This window comes from Mustela erminea, chromosome 5 (assembly GCF_009829155.1).
Source record: "Mustela erminea isolate mMusErm1 chromosome 5, mMusErm1.Pri, whole genome shotgun sequence".
NCBI classification, from domain to species: Eukaryota; Metazoa; Chordata; class Mammalia; order Carnivora; family Mustelidae; genus Mustela; species Mustela erminea.
This window is the reverse complement of record NC_045618.1, coordinates 29708495-29723421: the sequence shown is the minus strand read 5'-3', so window position 1 is coordinate 29723421 and position 14927 is coordinate 29708495. Positions and strand designations below refer to the sequence as shown.

At 37.6% G+C, this 14927-nt stretch overlaps 1 protein-coding gene across 5 annotated transcripts in view; it reads left to right on the top strand.

The window, feature by feature from the left end:
• The window catches only part of PEAK1 (pseudopodium enriched atypical kinase 1), a 306975-nt gene that overhangs the window by 208182 nt on the left and 83866 nt on the right, over positions 1-14927 (top strand). The window contains exon 1 of one of the 5 annotated variants that reach the window (XM_032342364.1): positions 9863-9880. The exons of the other annotated variants lie outside the window; for them this stretch is intronic. The gene's annotated coding sequence lies outside the window, so the exon portion shown is untranslated. Of the gene's footprint in view, positions 1-9862; positions 9881-14927 lie in introns of those variants that run through there. 5 annotated transcript variants of the gene reach the window in all.

The window sequence follows — 14927 nt, the reverse complement described above, 5'->3', positions numbered from 1 at the left end:
TCAAAGAGAATCTTTTTATTTTATTTTATTTATTTTTTTTTTTTAAAGATTTTATTTATTTGTTAGAGAGAGAGATACAGAGCGCAAGCACAGGCAGACAGAGTGGCAGGCTAGAGGCAGAGGGAGAAGCAGGCTCCCTGCCGAGCAAGGAGCCCGATGTGGGACTCGATCCCAGAACGCTGGGATCATGACCTGAGCCGAAGGCAGCTGCTTAACCAACTGAGCCACCCAGGCGTCCCGAGAATCTTTTTTTTTTTTAAAGATTTTTATTTATTTATTTGACAGACAGAGATCACAAGTAGGCAGAGAGGCAGACAGAGAGAGAGAGGTGGAAGCAGGCTCCCTGCTGAGCAGAGAGCCCCATGTGGGGCTCGATCCTAGGACCCTGGGATCATGACCTGAGCCGAAAGCAGAGGCTTTAACCCACTGAGCCACCCAGGCGCCCCCAGAGTTATATCTTAAAGACAGAAGCAGTAGAATCCTCAACTCTGTGTTAGATGTCATACTTAGACCATACTGGCTCCTTTGTATGTCTCCTTTTGTGTGTCTGATTCATCTGCCTTCAAACTTGGTATTTATTTTACACTCTGATATTGTTCCAAATGAAGCCAGCTCTAATATTAACTCAGCCTTCTAATTAAAGCTACCTATAAAATAAAAGTGGGTGCTTGTGCCCTTTTTCATGGAGTTTCACATGAAGCTATTCACTCCTATATGTTCAAGAAGCATTGTATTTTCTTTTTGCCTAGATTTGTGGGTTATTGACCAGTTGTGTTCTTCATAATTTAATAATGGATTATTTTTTGAGTGTTATTTAGTCTGCTTACTTTGGCATAAATCACTGCTTTCTCTCCAGTTAGTCAGGGTTCTGGTTTTTCTAACATGGTTCCTTTTAAGTGTTTGACTGGGAGTTATGGTTGGTTTTAATATCTTGTCGTCTTGAGTTTTGTCTTATCTCAGAACACAGGACTCTCAGAAGAACCTGTTTGTCTGCTGAACACCCTACCAAAATATTCTCTTATTTCAGGGTGGTGATGGATAGCAGCAGAACCAAAATTCGAAAAATAATAGAAATCTACCAGAAACTGTTAGAGTTAGAAATTTTCAAAAAACTATTGAATCATTGCACAGAAACCTCTTGATGAAAAAATCTTGTTATTTTTGACTTTTAATTATATCTGTATTAATTAAATTCTGCTTAAATAATTAATCCTACCTCTCGTTTTTAGGCAAGAGCCCAGGGAAAGTAATACAATTTAAATGGTGTTTGCCATCAGGGAGGCTTTTCTAGTCTGTAACTACAAATTTTGTCATTTCTATTATTGGTTTCTGTTCCCCTATGAATTCTTAACGGTTTTATTCTTTATTGATTTTAAGCAATAACCATTGCCATGCATCATAAACAAGCACCATTTTCTACTGTAATCTTTAACTTCTCCGAGGATAACCATATTTAGACTTCTCTTAGGTTTCCCTTTAGGTTGATTTTTTTTTTTAGTGAGCAAACAAAAATTTTCCCTACCATTTGTTATTACCTCAGAGAGGGAACTAACATTTGTCAGTGCCTGCTCTGTGCCAGATAACGTCCATGTCTCACAACACTCCCTTCTTCTCTACAGTCTGTGTTTTATCTGTACCTTGCTGCTTTCTTCCCTTCCTTACCTCATCACCTGCTCTGTTTTCAGTGCCGTTGATGAATCCAAAGCCAATCTTTCTCAATAACTCTGGAGAGATTTGGGGAATTCTGTATTATTAGAATACATTTGGAATTGTAGTGATTTGAGGTAATATGAAATAGAGAAGTGATGAGTATGAGGAGCTAAGAAAACCAACAGCTTCTAGGATTTCTTTCTCTTTCAGAAGCATACTTAGTATTATTTTAAGACCTACCAGGAGATTATACCTTTTTCTTGAGTGTCCACAGTATTTAAAGGAAATCAGAGCATGGCAGCTTGTCATGCAGGATTTCCATTTGCAATGTCTTATTCCCTGAGCTAGCATGCTAAGGGTTTCACTGCCCGACAGATAAATTGGGGAGAAAGGGATTTGGATCAGGAGCTTCATTTGATCATTGCCCCTCACCTGTTGTCCATTTAACAATAACCTTGAAGAGTTTGTACAATCTTCTCTTTAGTAGGAAAATAGTAGACCCAGAATTCAGCTGGCTCTTGCTTATGAAAGTGAGACAGATTATAGAGAAAGGACAGGGCTCACAGGCTGCTGATTAGGATGAAATACCAGCTGATCTAGAGGGAGATGCAAGAGTGATGATATTGCGGCTGCACATAAGTGTGGGAGACACTTGTGAGTATTGCACAGTAAATCTGCACCTTCCGTGGGCACTCATTTAAGGGGAGGCTTCCTCGGGATGGGGCTTCTGCAACACATGTCTAATAGGTGCATTCATTTTAATATGCTCATTCATTGAATAGGCCTGATTAATTAGTACATGTCACCATCTGGTACTTAGTGAGACTATTCATTTTTAAAATGTTGAAATTGCAGGGAATGGTGCACACCAATTAAAATCCTTTTAACTGGATTGTGTTGGTATAAAGTATACGTGTAGGAGGACTTCATTGGAATTCAGCCTGCATCTAAGGGTACATACATCATCCTGAAGTCAATTAGAACAAAAGAAGTCAAGAAAGGAGAAAATGAAAGAAGAGCTGCATTTTTCTGAATGTATCTGCTCATATATTGGGCTTTCTCTCTTTTTGTTTGTCTGTTCTTCCTCTCACTTGTCTTGATTGTTCTCCTACCTTTTATTTTGGATTCTTTCTTTCTCTTTCACCCTCCATTTTTGTCTTTTTGTTCCTCCTTTTCTTGTCTTCTACCCACCTCCTCATTCTCCAGTCATACATTAAAACAGAAGAGTTGGATGAGTACTTTTATGTGTGATATAGTAAAATCTTAGCTCTCTATGTTCTTTGAAAGAATGAGTTTTAATTGGCCAAATTTTCCGGATAATTGGGAGCTCAAGTTCATTAAACATTAAAATGTTTTCAGTTAAAAAAATCTAATCATTTGATGCTTATGTGACCTACATTTTTTAAAAATGCAGACTAAGACTTGGGGACTTTTTCTCCACTCTACCTTTGTTTAGCAAATTTGCTATACAGCGTACTTATAATTAAACAAATAAACTTTTAAATAATAAAACCACTTTTATGAAAATCTTCCCAAAATACATTTCAGACTTTTGTTGTTTTCCTTCCTCCTTACAAAGGATACTCAACATAATTTAAAAATTTCTTGATATCTTGCTATAATTAAGGTCAAGGTCAATCAGTGCCATTCTGGAAAATGCAGTGATACCCTTATGAGATCTTTGCAATTTGCCCACACTGAGATGCTTTCTGAGCTCCTTAGTTTGGTCTTTGTACTTTTCTTTCTCTCCATTTGCTGTCAGGTAGTCATTTCTGTCTGAATGCTTTTGTCCCTTTCTAAGCTTTTTGGTCTGTGAAATCAGATAAAGCATTATTTATTCATCTGTTCAAGAAGCATATAGGTACCAAACCTGAATAAGAAGCTAAGACTAGCGAGTGAGATAGAGGAAGTTTTATACAAACAGCCATAAGTCCCGTGTGATGGGAATTATGAGAAGAAAACAGCTAATTTTAAGAAGAGGATCTGCAGGGGCTCCTGGGTGGCTCAGTCGTTAAGGGTCTGCCTTCAGCTCAGGTCATGATCCCAGAGTCCTGGGATCAAGCCCCACATCAGGCTCCCTGCTGGGCAGGAAGCCTGCTTCTCCCTCTCCCACTCCCCCTGCTTGTGTTCCCTCTCTCTATGTGCCTCTCTCTATCAAATAAATAAATAACATCTTTAAAAAAAAAAAAAAAAAGAGGATCTGCAGCTTCACAGGGGACTTGGCATTGGAATGAAGCATGGAAAGTTCTATAGAATTTTGAACTTTTTTTAAAAATTTTTTTATTTAATTTTTTATTTTTTATAAACATATATTTTTATCCCCAGGGGTACAGGTCTGTGAATCACCAGGTTTACACACTTCACAGCACTCACCAAAGCACATACCCTCCCCAATGTCCATAATCCCACCCCCTTCTCCCAACCCCCTCCCCCCAGCAACCCTCAGTTTGTTTTGTGAAATTAAGAGTCACTTATGGTTTGTCTCCCTCCCAATTCCATCTTGTTTCATTGATTCTTCTTCTACCCACTTAAGCCCCCATGTTGCATCACCACTTCCTCATATCAGGGAGATCATATGATAGTTGTCTTTCTCTGCTTGACTTATTTCGCTAAGCATGATACGCTCTTGTTCCATCCATGCTGTCGCAAATGGCAAGATTTCATTTCTTTTGATGGCTGCATAGGATTCCATTGTGTATATATACCACATCTTCTTGATCCATTCATCTGTTGATGGACATCTAGGTTCTTTCCATAGTTTGGCTATTGTGGACATTGCTGCTATAAACATTCGGGTGCACGTGCCCCTTTGGATCACTACGTTTGTATCTTTAGGGTAAATACCCAGTAGTGCAATTGCTGGGTCATAGGGCAGTTCTATTTTCAACATTTTGAGGAACCTCCATGCTGTTTTCCAGAGTGGCTGCACCAGCTTGCATTCCCACCAACAGTGTAGGAGGGTTCCCCTTTCTCCACATCCTCGCCAGCATCTGTCATTTCCTGACTTGTTGATTTTAGCCATTCTGACTGGTGTGAGGTGATATCTCATTGTGGTTTTGATTTGTATTTCCCTGATGCCGAGTAATATGGAGCACTTTTTCATGTGTCTGTTGGCCATCTGGATGTCTTCTTTGCAGAAATGTCTGTTCATGTCCTCTGCCCATTTCTTGATTGGATTATTTGTTCTTTGGGTGTTGAGTTTGCTAAGTTCTTTATAGATTTTAGACACTAGTCCTTTATCTGATATGTTGTTTGAAAATATCTTCTCCCATTCTGTCAGTTGTCTTTTGATTTTGTTAACTGTTTCCTTTGCTGTGCAAAAGCTTTTGATCTTGATGAAATCCGAATAGTTCATTTTTGCCCTTGCTTCCCTTGCCTTTGGCAATGTTCCTAGGAAGATGTTGCTGCGGCTGAGGTCGAAGAGGTTGCTGCCTGTGTTCTCCTCAAGGATTTTGATGGATTCCTTTCGCACATTGAGGTCCTTCATCCATTTTGAGTCTATTTTCGTGTGTGGTGTAAGGAAATGGTCCAATTTCATTTTTCTGCATGTGGCTGTCCAATTTTCCCAACACCATTTATTGAAGAGGCTGTCTTTTTTCCATTGGACATTCTCTCCTGCTTTGTCGAGGATTGGTTGACCATAGAGTTGAGGGTCTATTTCTGGGCTCTTTATTCTTTTCCATTGATCTATGTGTCTGTTTTTGTGCCAGTACCATGCTGTCTTGATGATGACAGCTTTGTAATAGAGCTTGAAGTCCGGAATTGTGATGCCACCAATTCGGCTTTCTTTTTCAATATCCCTTTGGCTATTCGAGGTCCTTTCTGGTTCCATATAAATTTTAGAATTATTTGTTCCATTTCTTTGGAAAAGATGGATGGTACTTTGATAGGAATTGCATTAAATGTGTAGATTGCATAGGTAGCATAGACATTTTCACAATATTTATTCTTCCAATCCAGGAGCATGGAACATTTTTCCATTTCTTTGTGTCTTCCTCAATTTCTTTCATGAGTATAGTTTTCTGAGTATAGATTCTGTGCCTCTTTGGTTAGGTTTATTCCTAGGTATCTTATGGTTTGGGGTGCAATTGTAAATGGGATTGACTCCTTAATTTTTCTTTCTTCTGTCTTGTTGTTGGTGTAGAGAAATGCAACTGATTTCTGTGCATTGATTTTATATCCTGACACTTTACTGAATTCCTGTACAAGTTCTATCAGTTTTGGAGTGGAGTCTTTTGGGTTTTCCACATATAGTATCATATCATCTGCAAAGAGTGATAATTTGACTTCTTCTTTGCTGATTTGGGTGCCTTTAATTTCCTTTTGTTGTCTGATTGCTGAGGCTAGGACCTCTAGTACTATGTTGAATAGCAGTGGTGATAATGGACATCCCTGCCGTGTTCCTGACCTTAGCAGAAAAGCTTTCAGTTTTTCTCCATTGAGAATGATATTTGCGGTAGGTTTTTCATAGATGGCTTTGATGATATTGAGGTATGTGCCCTCTATCCCTACACTTTGAAGAGTTTTGATCAGGAAGGGATGCTGTACTTTGTCAAATGCTTTTTCAGCATCTATTGAGAGTATCATAGGGTTCTTGTTCTTTCTTTTATTGATGTGTTGTATTGACTGATTTGCGGATGTTGAACCAACCTTGCAGCCCTGGAATAAATCCCACTTGGTCGTGGTGAATAATCCTTTTAATGTACTGTTGAATCCTATTGGCTAGTATTTTGGTGAGAATTTTCGCATCTGTGTTCATCAACGATATTGGTCTATAGCTCTCTTTTTTGATGGGATCCTTGTCTGGTTTTGGGATCAAGGTGATGCTGGCTTCATAAACTGACTTTGGAAGTTTTCCTTCCATTTCTATTTTTTGGAACAGTTTCAGGAGAATAGGAATTAGTTCTTCTTTAAATGTTTGGTAGAATTCCCCCGGGAAGCCGTCTGGCCCTGGGCTTTTGTTTGTTTGGAGATTTTTAATGACTGTTTCAATCTCCTTACTGGTTATGAATCTGTTCAGGCTTTCTATTTCTTCCTGGTTCAGTTGTGGTAGTTTATATGTTTCTAGGAATGCATCCATTTCTTCCAGATTGTCAAATTTGTTGGCGTAGAGTTGCTCATAGTATGTTCTTATACTAGTTTGTATTTCTTTGGTGTTAGTTGTGATCTCTCCTCTTTCATTCATGATTTTATTTATTTGGGTCCTTTCTCTTTTCTTTTTGATAAGGCGGGCCAGGGGTTTATCAATTTTATTAATTCTTTCAAAGAACCAGCTCCTAGTTTCGTTGATTTGTTCTATTGTTTTTTTGGTTTCTATTTCTTTGATTTCTGCTCTGATCTTTATGATTTCTCTTCTCCTGCTGGGCTTAGGGTTTCTTTCTTGTTCTTTCTCCAGCTCCTTTAGGTGTAGGGTTAGATTGTGTACCTGAGACCTTTCTTGTTTCTTGAGAAAGGCTTGTACCGCTATATATTTTCCTCTCAGGACTGCCTTTGTTGTGTCCCACAGATTTTGAACCGTTGTATTTTCATTATCATTTGTTTCCATGATTTTTTTCAATTCTTCTTTAATTTCCCAGTTGACCCATTCATTCTTTAGAAGGATGCTGTTTAGTCTCCATGTATTTGGGCTCTTTCCAAACGTCCTCTTGTGGTTGAGTTCTAGCTTCAGAGCATTGTGGTCTGAAAATATGCAGGGAATGATCCCAATCTTTTGATACCGGTTGAGTCCTGCTTTAGGACCGAGGATGTGATCTATTCTGGAGAATGTTCCATGTACACTAGAGAAGAATGTGTATTCTGTTGCTTTGGGATGAAATGTTCTGAATATATCTGTGATGTCCATCTGGTCCAGTGTGTCGTTTAAGGCCTTTATTTCCTTGCTGATCTTTTGCTTGGATGATCTGTCCATTTCAGTGAGGGGAGTGTTAAAGTCTCCTACTATTATATTATTATTGTCGATGTGTTTCTTTGATTTTGTTATTAATTGGTTTATATAGTTGGCTGCTCCCACGTTGGGGGCATAGATATTTAAAATTGTTAGATCTTCTTGTTGGACAGACCCTTTGAGTATGATATAGTGTCCTTCCTCATCTCTTATTATAGACTTTGGCTTAAAATCTAATTGATCTGATATAAGGATTGCCACTCCTGCTTTCTTCTGATGTCCATTAGCATGGTAAATTCTTTTCCACCCCCTCACTTTATTTTTTTTTTAATTTTATTTATTTATTTGATAGACAGAGATCACAAGTAGGCAGAGAAGCAGGCAGAGAGAGAGGAGGAAGCAGGCTCCCCGCTGAGCAGAGAGCCCGACGCGGGGCTCGATCCCAGGAACCTGGGATCATGACCCGAGCCGAAGGCAGAGGCTTTAACCCACTGAGCCACCCAGGCGCCCCATCCACCCCCTCACTTTAAATCTGGAGGTGTCTTCGGGCTTAAAATGAGTTTCTTGGAGGCAACATATAGATGGGTTTTGTTTTTTTATCCATTCTGATACCCTGTGTCTTTTGACAGGGGCATTTAGCCCATTAACATTCAGGGTAACTATTGAGAGATATGAATTTAGTGCCATTGTATTGCCTGTAAGGTGACTGTTACTGTATATGGTCTCTGTTCCTTTCTGATCTACCACTTGTAGGCTCTCTCTTTGCTTAGAGGACCCCTTTCAATATTTCCTGTAGAGCTGGTTTGGTGTTTGCAAATTCTTTCAGTCTTTGTTTGTCCTGGAAGCTTTTAATCTCTCCTTCTATTTTCAATGATAGTCTAGCTGGATATAGTATTCTTGGCTGCATGTTTTTTCTAGTTTAGTGCTCTGAAAATATCATGCCAGCTCTTTCTGGCCTGCCAGGTCTCTGTGGATAAGTCAGCTGCCAATCTAATATTTTTACCATTGTATGTTACAGACTTCTTTTCACGGGCTGCTTTCAGGATTTTCTCTTTGTCACTGAGACTTGTAAATTTTACTATTAGGTGACGGGGTGTGGGCCTATTCTTATTGATTTTGAGGGGCGTTCTCTGAACCTCCTGAATTTTGATGCTCGTTCCCTTTGCCATATTGGGGAAATTGTCCCCAATAATTCTCTCCAGTATACCTTCTGCTCCCCTCTCTCTTTCTTCTTCTTCTGGAATCCCAGTTATTCTAATGTTGTTTCGTCTTATGGTGTCACTTATCTCTCGAATTCTCCCCTCGTGGTCCAGTAGCTGTTTGTCCCTCTTTTGCTCAGCTTCTTTATTCTCTGTCATTTGGTCTTCTATATCACTAATTCTTTCTTCTGCCTCATTTATCCTAGCAGTGAGAGCCTCCATTTTTGATTGCACCTCTTTAATAGCTTTTTTGATTTCAACTTGGTCAGATTTTAGTTCTTTTATTTCTCCAGAAAGGGCTTTTATATCTCCCGAGAGGGTTTCTCTAATATCTTCCATGCCTTTTTCGAGCCCGGCTAGAACCTTGAGAATCGTCATTCTGAACTCTAGATCTGACATATTACCAATATCTCTATTGATTAGGTCCCTAGCCTTCGGTACTGCCTCTCGTTCTTTTTTTTGTGGTGAATTTTTCTGTCTTGTCATTTTGTCCAGATAAGAGTATATGAAGGAGCAAGTAAAATACTAAAAGGGTGGCAACAACCCCAGGAAAATATGCTTTAACCAAATCAGAAGAGATCCAAATCGTGAGGGGGGAGAAAGGGGATAAAAAGAGGTTCAAAAAGGAAGAAAGAAAAAAAAAGAAAAGAAAAGAATTTAAAAAAAGAAAATGAATAAAGAAAAATATAAAAAAGAAAAAATATATATATTAGATAAACTAGTTAAAAAACGTTAAAAAAGAAAAGGGTAAAAGTTAAAAAAAAATTTTACCAGAAGGCGAGGAAAAAAACAAAATGAAAAAGAAAAAAATTAAATTAACTGCAAGACTAAAAAAATCACAGGGAGAAAGCCATGAGTTCCGTGCTTTGCTTTCTCCTCCTCTGGAATTCTGCTGCTCTCCTTGGTATTGAAACTGCACTCCCTGATAGGTGAACTTGGTCTTGGCTGGATTTCTTGTTGATCTTCTGGGGGAGGGGCCTGGTGTAGTGATTCTCAAGTGTCTTTGCCCCAGGCGGAATTGCACCACCCTTACCAGGGGCCGGGCTGAGTAATCCGCTCGGGTTTGCTTTCAGGAGCTTTTGTTCCCTGAGCGCTTTCCGTAGAGTTCCAGAGGACGGGAATGAAAATGGCCTGTGACCGGTTCAAGGTAACACCGAGCTGTGATCTTACTGTCGGCTCTGTCTCTGTAGCCAGTTTTCCCGTTCCAATATCCGCAAGCTCTGCAACACTCAGACACCCCGATCCTTCTGTGACCCTGTGGGACCTGAGGCCACACTGACCCCGCGTGAGCCTCACCTGGGTTTAGCCTCTGGAGCGATGTCCCTCAGCGGAAGAGACTTTTAAAAGTCCTGATTTTGTGCGCTGTTGCTCCGCCGCTTGCCGGGAGCCGGCCCCTCCCCCCGGGGTCTATCTTCCTGTCGCTTTGGATTCACTTCTCCGCCGGTCCTACCTTTCAGAAAGTGATTGTTTTCTGTTTCCAGAATTGCTGTTCTTCTTCTCTTCAATCTGCCGATGGATTTGCAGGTGTTTGCAATCTTTAGATAAGCTATCTAGCTGATCTCCTGCTAGCTGAAGTAGTCTCAGCCTGCTACTTCTCCGCCATCTTGACTCGTCCCCTTGAACAGTATTTATATGGGTGGACATGTTGGAGATGATGATAAAAAATGGTAAGGCAGAGTCAATCACAGAAGAGCACTGGATTTAGTTTTAAGGAGTTCAAATGTGTTATAGAAACAACTGAAAACCATGAAATGGTTGCATGAAAAAGTAAGTAGAGTGGTAAAGAGCTGTATTTTAGAGGAATTAATAGACAATAAGATACCATCCCAGTACCTCAAACAAAGAATGATGAAATTGAGGACTCAGGTGTTGGCTGAAGTTGTCAAACGGAGAGTACACATCAGAGAGATAAGACCTGGCAATTAATTGGGTATAGCATCAGAAGGACTCAGGGGGCAGTGGGAATTTGTCAATGCTGACCAAACTGAACATCTACCGAAACTGTGATACCATTAATTGTTATGGTGCCCAGAACAAGGTGGAACACATTTTGGAGGAAAGATAATTAATTCTATTTAGAGATGTCTAGTAGGCAGTTGGAAAGTGAAGTCTGAAGCATCAAAGGACAAGAGGTACAGGCCCTGGGAGGTTATTCCACACTTACATATTTGGGAATACAAAAGATCACAGAAGAAATTATTAGAAAAGGGAGTCTTTTTAAAAGGGTAATAGTAATTATATTGTTCTCACCAGACCATTTGCACTCAAGATTTAGAGTCAACTCGATATAAGAAAATAACAAATTATTTTTAATGGGGAGAATTTTAATCACATATGTGACTTTAGACTATGTTTGCTATTTTCATTCAGGTCTCAATTTCTCATTATTCTCTACAGTAAAGTAGTGCAAATTATTGCTAACTTAATTCTCTACGCTTCTCAGTATGCCTCTGGGAAAATCATCCTTGATCTTCATGTAGACACCCCAGAGTCATTGTCAGTCCCTGTCCCTTTCCACCAGCATCCCACTGGTTGATAAGTGTTGTCCATTTAGCCTTTCAAATCAGCCCCTACCCATTATTTCCTACTGTACCTGTGTTAGTTTGGGGTCTTACCTACTCTCTATTGTAATAGTTGAACTAGCCACATTGCCTCCAACCTTGCCTCCTATCAATCTGCCCATGGAAAACATGGCTCACCTGAATTCTTAAAGTGCAGGTAGTATCACATTGCCCTATTGCTCAGCAACTCCTTCCTGATATAATCTGACAGTAGCTCTTAAAACTAATGTAAAACACAAATCCAAAATGGAATGCTAAAGTTTCTTTGCAAGTCAGTTGTTCAGAACTTGGACTACCTTTTCCCTGTAGAAATAAGTGATAGATTTTTGTGCAAGTAGGCTGAAACTTTCAATTAAACCATTCATGGTAATTGAGGCCCAACATTATAGTTACCAGTGTCTCCATAGCAATAGCATGGCCCAACTGGTATGTCAAGATGGCGTGCAGATATGTGTGGAGGGTATTGGAAGTGATCATGCCCCTTCCTGTCATCCACTGATTCAGAGATTTAATAAAGAAAGAATTTATTTATTATTAATAGATTATATTAATTATTATATACATTATTATATAATCTATTTTAAGAATAAAATTATTTTAAAATAATAAATAATTAAAATAATAAATAATAAAATTAAAATATACTAAATTAATAAAATAAATATAAAAGAAATAAAATAAATATAATATGATAAAATAAAATATAATTTATTTTAAATATATTTTATAAATTATATCTAATATATTATATTAATAATATACATTATATTATTATAATAATATTATATATTATATTATTTTGTTTATATTGTATTATATATTTATTTATAAAGCACTATTATGAATCAACCTCTGTGTCAGGCACTTTATATAGTTTGACATACAATTGACATATAGCATTGTGTAAGTTTACGTTGTGCGATGTGTTGATTTGATACATTTGCAGTATGATTATTGCTGTAGCACTAGCTAACACCTCTATTATGTCACATAATTATCATTTCTTTGGTAGAATATTTGATATCTAGACTCTTAGCATCTTTGGAGTATATAATACAGTATTTTGACTATAATCACTAAGCTGTGCATTAGGTCTCCAGAACTTACTCATCTAACTGCAAGTTTGACCAATATCTCTCCAATTAACCCCACTCCTCAGCCCCTAGAAGCCACCACTCCACTCCTTGTTTCTATGAGTTCAACTTTTTTAGATCCTACATATAAGTAATATGTTATAGTATTTGTCTTTCTCTGTCTGACTTATCTCACTTAGCATAATGCCCTCAAGATCTGTTCATGTCACAAATGGCAGGATTCCTTCTTTCTCGTGGCTGAATAATATTCCATTCTTATTCCATGTTATTTTTATCCATTCATCTTTTGATAGACACTCAACTTATTTCCTATCTTGGCTTTGTAAACAATGCTACAATAAACATAGGAGTGCAAGTATATTTTTGATACTCTTGTTTTCATTTCCTTTGTATATATGCCCAGTAGTGGGATTGCTGGATTATATAGTAGTTCTATTTTTAATTTTTTGAGGAAACCTCATACTGTTCTCCATCTTGGTCAAACCGAATTACATTTCCCACCAATAGTGCACAGGATTCCCTTTTTTCCACATCCTTGCCAACACTCATTATTGCATATCTTCCTTTTTTTATTAATTTTTAAATTTATCTCATATTTTCTTGATGATAGCCATTCTAACAGGTGAAAAGTGATATGTGCTTTTGATTTGCATTTACCTAATGACTAGTGATGGGGATCTTTTCATGTACCTGTTGGCCATTTGGATGCTTTCTTTGGAAAAATGTCTTTTTAGTTCCCCTGCCCTTTTAAAAATTTGCGATTGTGGGTTTTTGTTAAAGAGTTGTATGAGTTCTTTGTATACTTTAAACACAAACTCCTTATCCAATATATGGTTTGCAAATATTTTCTTCCATTTTCTAGTTTGTCTTTTTTTTTTTTTAAGATTATTTATTTATTTATTTGAGAGAGAGACAGTGAGAGAGATCATGAGTGAAGAGAAGGTCAGAGAGAGAAGCAGACTCCCCGTGGAGCTGGGAGCCCGATGTGGGACTCGATCCCAGGACTCCAGGATCATCACCTGAGCCGAAGGCAGTCGTCCAACCAACTGAGCCACCCAGGCGTCCCACTAGTTTGTCTTTTGATTTTGTTGATTGTTTCTTTCACTGTGCAGAAACATTTTAGTGTGATGTGGTCCAATTTATCAATTTTTGTTTTTGGTGCTTATACTTTTGTTGTCATATTCAAAAAATGGTTGCCAAGACCAATGTCAAGGAACTTTCCCCCTCTCTGTTTCTTCTAGGAATCTTATGGCTTCAAGTATTATGTTTTAAGTTTTTAATCCTTTTTGAATTGATTTTTGTGTGTGGTGTAAGACAGGGATTCAGTTTCGTTCTCTTGCATGTGGCTGTTCAGTTCTCCCAACTCCATTTATTGAAAAGACTCCTTTCTCTATTGTATATTCTTGTTTTCTTTGTTTTGAACTAATTGACCAATATATATGCATGGTTTATTTTTGGGCTGTTTATTCTTTTCCATTGGTCTGTGTGTCTATTTTTATGCCAGTACCAGACTCTCTTAATTACTTTAGCTTTGAAGTCGAGTTTGAGTTCAGGAGTGTGACGCTTCTAGCTTTTCCTTTTTCAGGGTTGCTCTGGCCATTTGAGGTCTTTTGTGGCTCCATGCAAATTTTAGAATTGTTTTTTCTATTTCTGTGAAAAGTGCCATTGAGATTTTGATAGGGATTGCACTGGATCAGAGAAGAAGAAGTAAAATTAATGATAAAATTATAGGATTTTGTGTGTAGAAAATCCTAAAGACAATTTAAAAAAAGTGTTGGCACTAATCAGTGAATTCAGTAAAGACACAAGATGTAAAATCAATATCCAGAAACCAGTTTTGTTTCTGTATACTAACAAAAAAAATCTGAAAAAAATGAAAAAAAAACCCATAAAGTTGAATAAAGTACTTTTTGATTTACTCAAAGAAATGAGAGATATATATGATGAAAACTTTTAAGACTTTGATGAAAGAAGTTAAAAGGAGACACAAACAAATGGAAAGATGGCCCATGTTCCTGGATTGGAAGAATTAATATTGTTAAAATGTCCATGCTACTCAAAGCTATCTATAAATATATAGGTTCAATGCAATCCCTATATATTTTATCTAAATTCATTTTAACAATGGCCTGGCAAAGTAGATGGTTATTATAGTCCTTTAAGAGATGCTGAGCAAATTAATAATGTAAATAAGATCACAAGAGGAATGCTTATCTGACATAACAGAATGGTATTTTTAAGCACTACTTTCAAATTTAGTAATTTATAGACTCCTTATTTGGTAAAAAAAAAAAAAACTGGAGTCTTTTACTATTCATACATATTATTACAATTTTACTTAAATATGAATGAACAAAATTAGATATAAATTCTTATACGTGTATTTCTCACTTAGCTCTAAACTGAAACGAACTTAAAATTTAAGTACAAAAAGGCCTATAAAATTAGTGAAATGCAAACTAATATTATTTTAATACAGTGATGATATTTTGCCAAAGCTGAATTGCTGCTCACCACATGAATATGGAGCTGTCTGCCA